Genomic DNA, 6,163 nt, shown 5'->3' on the forward strand with positions numbered 1-6,163 from the left:
GGAGACTCCACTGGTAGAAGCCTTGTAATCGATGACACCATGAGCAGTAGGACTGCTCCTCCTCTTCCATCAGTGCCTGTGAGGAAGGGGGTCGGGGCTGGAGACCTGGGCTCAGATGGGGTGGGGGCAGCCAGGCACTGGCTGCAGTTTGGTCTGATGATGAATTTTAGCAACTTTCTCTGAACCTGACCTCTGCTCCTTACAGTGTCTGAAATGATGTGTGCAGAGATGGGAAGAACCTTTCAGGAAAGAGAGATGTAGTCAAAAAAGGAAAAAAGAACGGATGTAATAAAAAATACAACTGGAATGTATATTTCATAATGCACAGCTGGATGCATTTCACAAATATACTTTGAGTTAATGTTTTTTAAAAATTCCTAGCCGTTTAGATACAGCATTAAGTAACACTTAAGGGAAGAATAGACTAAGATTTGGCAGCAAAAGGAAGGAGTTAAACTGTAGCTAGAAATAACGACAGAGTTCATCTGTTCTATTTTAGCTCTTTCCGTCTTCAAAACCAACAAATAACTGGAGGTTTAAAAAATAGAAAGAAAACAAAAGGAGCCTTATTTATGGTTTTACTAGGAATGGCAGACAGTGAGTCCTCAACTCTCAGGCTTGCCTGTTCTGCTATAGTTATGGTGAAACTTTAGTTCTCTTCCAGTTTTTATCATGGTCCTTGCCAAGATGATTTCATGCTAGAGACTGGCATTACTAAAACATTTTATTGCTTAGTGGTTTTAATCTTCATTTCGCAAGAATAATTAAATAAATCTTTTCTTTACTGAATATGCAGTATGTTGCAAGTGCAGCATCTGGACACGAAAAAGTACGGTTGACCCTTGAACAACACTGGTTTGAACTGGTTATCGAAAAAATTGAGAGAAAGATATGTCATGAATTCATAAAATATATGTGGATCCTAATCAATTTTATCATTTACTTCCGTAAGATATGCACAAATCTATTACAAAAAGTTAAAATTTGCCACAACTTACCCATGCAAACACAAACCATACATGGCACCATTTGCAGTCAAGAGAAGTATAAACAAATGTAAAGATGCAGTATTACATCATAACTGCATAAGCTAACTATAGGACATACTGTACTTACTGTAATAATTTCATAGCCACCTCCTCTTACTGTTGTGGTGAGCTCAAGTGTTGGGAGTACCTGCTTAAAATGCCCTGTGAATTATGTCCAAGTGAGCAGTTTGTCTCTCTAGTATATTGCGGATTGCAGTAAAAAGCGATCTCTTGAAGTTCTCACGTATTTGAATCATGTTTAGTGCAATACCATAAACCTCAAAGAGCTCTATGGGACCCAGGTGAAGTGCCACCATGATGCTTGCAGTGCCCCAAGAAGCAGAGAAAAGTCGTGACATTGCAAGAAAAGTTGACTTGCTTGCTGGGCACCTTCGATTGAGGTCTGCAGCTGTGGGTGCCACCATTTCAGACAGACAATTCATCTTGCAAACAGACAGCATCAACTTATAGTAGTAATAAATAAAGCACAGGGCTGTAAATGTATTTTCTCTTATGAGTTTCTTAATAACATTTTCTTTAGCTTTATTGTAAGAATACAGTATATAATGCATAAACAAAATATGTGTTAATGGATGTTTGTTATTGGTGAGGCTTCTGGTCAACATTGAGCTATTAGTAGTTAAGTTTCTGGGGAGTCAAGAGTTATACATGGATTTTTTACTTTAAGAGAGGTTGGTGCCCCCACCCCCATGTTGTTCAAGGGTCAACTGTATTGAAACTCTATTATAATTCTCTTATTAATAGCTTCCCAGGACTTAATTTGAAAAACTTAATTTAAAAACTTCTAAAAATTAAAAACATATTAATATGACAGTTTAGACTTTATGAAGTCAAAATTTCAAAAGGACTCAGTTGTATTAGGTATTTAGCAATGAATGCCTTCAGCCTTTACATCATGAGGATTAAGGATGTTTGTTTAATTAATTTATTTTTTTAAGAGACAGGGTCTTACTCTGTTTCTCTGGCTGGAGTGCAGTGGCCTGATCATAGCTCACTGTAGCCTCCAACTCCTCACTTAAGCGATCCTCCTGCCTCAGCCTCCCGAGTAGCTGGGTGGGACCACAGGCGCACACCACCATGCCTGGCTAATTTTTCTATTTTTAGTAGAGACAGGGTCTTGCTCAGGCTGGTCTCGAACTCCTGAGCTCAAGCAATCCTCCCGCCTCGGCCTCCCAGAGTGCTAGGATTGCAGGCGTGAGCCACCACGCCTGGCCCCCATTTGTGCCTGTTTCTCTACATATACACATGAGCACCCCACTTCCACTTACGTTAAAAGTGATATATCATTGGATCAGATCAGTCTCTCCTGAGTATTATTTGTATTTTCTCATTTCTTAATCAAATTTTTGTGCTCAATCAAAATATGTTAATGATTTCTTAAAAAGTATTTATTGAGAAATTCACAGTGAACTTGAATTTCGTCAAAAGGCTGTTGTTTAGTTGCCCACATTGTCAGTTCAGATGTATTAAATTTCAAGTTACAGAAAACCGAACTCTCGAGGTGACTTGTATGAAGGGTATTTACTGGCTTGCATAACTGGAAGGCCAACAGCAGGCCAAGCTTCAGGCCAAGGTTGATTAGATTTAGCGACTCAACAGTGCCATTAAGGATTTAGCTTTTTTCTTTCCACGCTGCTGTTTGTATTCCCTTGTGAGGGCAGGGTGGCTGCCAACCATTCCCACACCCACACGGCTTCTCTCTCCTGCCTGGTGATGTTTGACAGCTTGCCTGCAAAACCTTTCCTCTGTCTCATTGATCCTAATCCAGGTGTGTGCCTGTGCCTTGAGCCAGCCACCGTGGCTGGGCATGGGAGTATTCTGAGCAGCTCACACTCGGAGTCAGGTTCCCCCGAAGTGTCAGGCTTTGGGGGGTGTACTTGAACCCTAGTCAGAACTGGGTCATTATCTAGAGGAGGAGGTAGTGGATGAGGGGGTGACAGCCACACTGTCCACTGTGCCATGTGATTTGAAGTCATTTGGGTTTTGTTTATAAAAGTGCTTGCTTTTTTTCCATTTTTTTCTTCTTTAAGGGGCTGTTACAACAACCAAACGGACAGGCATTCCAGCGCCACGGGAATTTTCAGCAACCGTCTCAAGAGAGAGGTCTGTGCCACGTGGCCCCTCCAACCCCAGGAAACTGGTGTCCAGTCCAACTTCTTCTAGCACTCCCACCCCCACCAAGCACCTGAGGACCACTTCCACAAAGCCCAGGCAAGAGAATGAAAGTGGAGAAAAGGCTGTGCTTGAGTCCCAGGTTCGGGAACTTTTGGCAGAAGCCAAAGCAAAAGATAGTGAAATTAACAGGCTTCGAAGTGAACTAAAGAAATGCAAAGAGAAAAGGACTCTGAACACTGAAGGGACTGATGCTTTGGGCCCAAACGTAGATGGAACATCAGTCTCACCTGGCGACACGGAACCTTTAATAAGAGCTCTTGAGGAGAAGAACGAGAACTTTCAGAAAAAGCTTGCTCATCTGGAGGAAGAAAACCAGGTCTTGAAGGAGAAACTGACCTATCTTGAGCAATCCCCCAGTTCAGAAGGGGCAGCAAGCCACACCTGCGACAGCAGCTGCCCAACATCTATAACTCAGGAGTCAAGCTTCGGAAGCCCGACTGGAGATCGGTCGTCAAGTGAGATTGACGAGTATAAAAAAAATGTCCATGGAAATGCATTACGGACGTCGGGTTCCTCAAGCAGTGACGTCACCAAAGCTTCTTTGTCCCCAGATGCCTCTGACTTTGAGCACATTACAGCAGATACCCCCTCGAGGCCTCTGTCCTCCACTAGTAACCCCTTTAAGAGTTCGAAGTGTTCTTCCACCGGGAGCTCCCCGCACAACGTGAGCGAACTGTCCCTGGCTTCCCTCACAGAGAAGATTCAAAAGATGGAAGAAAATCACCACAGCACCGCAGAGGAACTGCAGGCTACTCTACAGGAATTATCAGACCAGCAACAGATGGTGCAGGAATTGACGGCCGAGAATGAGAAACTGGTGGATGAGAAGACGATTTTAGAGACATCCTTTCATCAGCATCGAGAGAGGGCAGAGCAGCTAAGTCAAGAAAATGAAAAGCTGATAAATCTTTTACAAGGGCGAGGAAAGAAGGAAGAGCCCAGCACTCAAGAAGGGAAGATCCTGGAGCTGGAGCAGAAGTGCACAGACATCCTTGAGCAGGGCCGCTTTGAGAGAGAGAAGCTGCTCAACATTCAGCAGCAGCTGACCTGCAGCTTACGGAAGGTCGAGGAAGAAAATCAAGGAGCTTTAGAAATGATTAAATGTCTGAAGGAAGAAAATGAAAAACTGAACGGGTTTCTAGAACTGGAACGGCATAATAATAGCGTGATGGCCAATACTTTGGAAGAGTGTAGAGTTACCTTGGAAGGGCTGAAGGTGGAGAACGGGTCTTTGAAGGCTCATGTGGAGGGAGAGAAGCAGACGTCCACAGAGACCAGCCCCGCGGGGCCCATGGCGGAGAGCTGTGACGCTCAAGAAATGTTGCAGGTGGCTCGAGCTGAGAAAGATCAACTGGAACTGTCTTGCGCTGAGCTCAGACAAGAATTACTAAAGGCAAATGGTGAAATTAAACGTATTTCAAGCCTGCTAGCCAAGGTAAGAGGGGCTATCTCTCTAACTGGTATTTGCTGATCTTTGCTAACGTTTCTCTCCTTGACCTTTAAATTCACAGAGCAAAGAGAACTATTTGCTCAGTCTGTTCCTTCATGAATCCACCGTTCTAGCTTGAAGACCTGTTAGGTTCCAGACAGATTGGAATTGGGGGTACAAAAATGAAACACCTATGTTTCTGACTACAGGCTGTTCAAAGTGTTGTGGGGATGTAGTGAATCAAATAAGAGAGAATAATGCAATGATAAAGAATATCACAGAGTCTGCCCAGACCCAGTCCAGCGCAAAGGAGAGACACCTAGTATGATATGGGAGAGATGGGGGTAGGACAGGAGGACTTCCCAGAAGAAGTGGCAACTGAGCTGAGCCTTGAAGATCAAGTGAGAGTTAGCCACGTCTGTCAGGTAGCATGCTTTTAGCTACTAGTGACAGACAGTTAAAATCAACTCCGATTTTCCCACCAAAGCACTGTTTTGTGTTTTCTTCCAGATACGTGTGTGTGTCTGTATCTCACAAGTTAAAAAAATTTATACTCATTCTATACATGTTATTGACTTTTTTTATGGTTAACTTTTTCTCAGTGTATTTTCATCATTAAATATTCTTTTAAACATTATTTTAAAGGCCAGATAGTATTTTATTATATAAATATTTCATATTTACTAGTCCCCTGTTGTTTAACATGTATGTATTATTGAACATTTATGTTCTTTCCAGTCTTTCAATATTGTAAATACATTTTTTATATCTCTCTGATTATTTCTTTAGGAGAAATTCCTAGACGTTGACTTACCGAGTCAAAGAGTATAAACATTTTAAAGACTTTCGACACATGCAGCCAGATTGCCCTTCAGAAATATTATGCCAGTGTGTTCCCACCAGCAGTTCATGAGAGCACTTGTTTCCCTGAGCCCTTGCCAACACTTGATATTAAATGGTTATGTCATTCAAATCTGTTAGTTATTTCCTTTTTTAAAAACCTTTTTTTGCTTGGGGAGATCTTCCCCAGCCTAAGATCAAATAAATAATCATTTTTTAAATTTTTTTAAAAGTTCTTGAATCAGTCTACCCAAATCAGGAATTTGGGTATATGCTGCAAGACTCGTGATTGATGACCTTCTGCCCACCTCACAGGGCAGTGCTGGAAGGTGCAGAGAGACAGCTTCCTCTTTCCTGTTTCCTCCAAGCTCTGGGTCGGTGATTTAGGGGTCCACTGGAGAGAGAAGTTGAAAGCATCTTCTCACCTTATTTCAGGGGCTGTCACTGTTTCAAGAAGCAAATTATGGGCCGGGCGCAGTGGCTCACGCCTGTAATCCTAGCTCTCTAGGAGGCCGAGGCGGGCAGATTGTTTGAGCTCAGGAGTTCGAAACCAGCCTGAGCAAGAGCGAGAACCCGTCTCTACTAAAAATAGAAAGAAATTAATTGGACAACTAAAAATATATAGAAAAAATTAGCCGGGCATGGTGGCGCATGCCTGTAGTCCCAGCTA

At 42.6% G+C, this 6,163-nt stretch overlaps 1 pseudogene across 1 annotated transcript; it reads left to right on the top strand.

Annotated features, from left to right (window-relative positions):
* Positions 1-3,079: 3,079 nt before the first annotated feature.
* LOC105809483 lies at positions 3,080-4,695 on the top strand (annotated as a pseudogene). Its single transcript, XR_001137446.1, has one exon. The product of XR_001137446.1 is annotated as a cytospin-B pseudogene (transcript).
* Positions 4,696-6,163: the final 1,468 nt, after the last annotated feature.

The sequence above is a fragment of the Propithecus coquereli genome, unplaced genomic scaffold (assembly GCF_000956105.1).
Source record: "Propithecus coquereli isolate 6110/MARCELLA unplaced genomic scaffold, Pcoq_1.0 Scaffold19549, whole genome shotgun sequence".
NCBI classification, from domain to species: domain Eukaryota; kingdom Metazoa; phylum Chordata; class Mammalia; order Primates; family Indriidae; genus Propithecus; species Propithecus coquereli.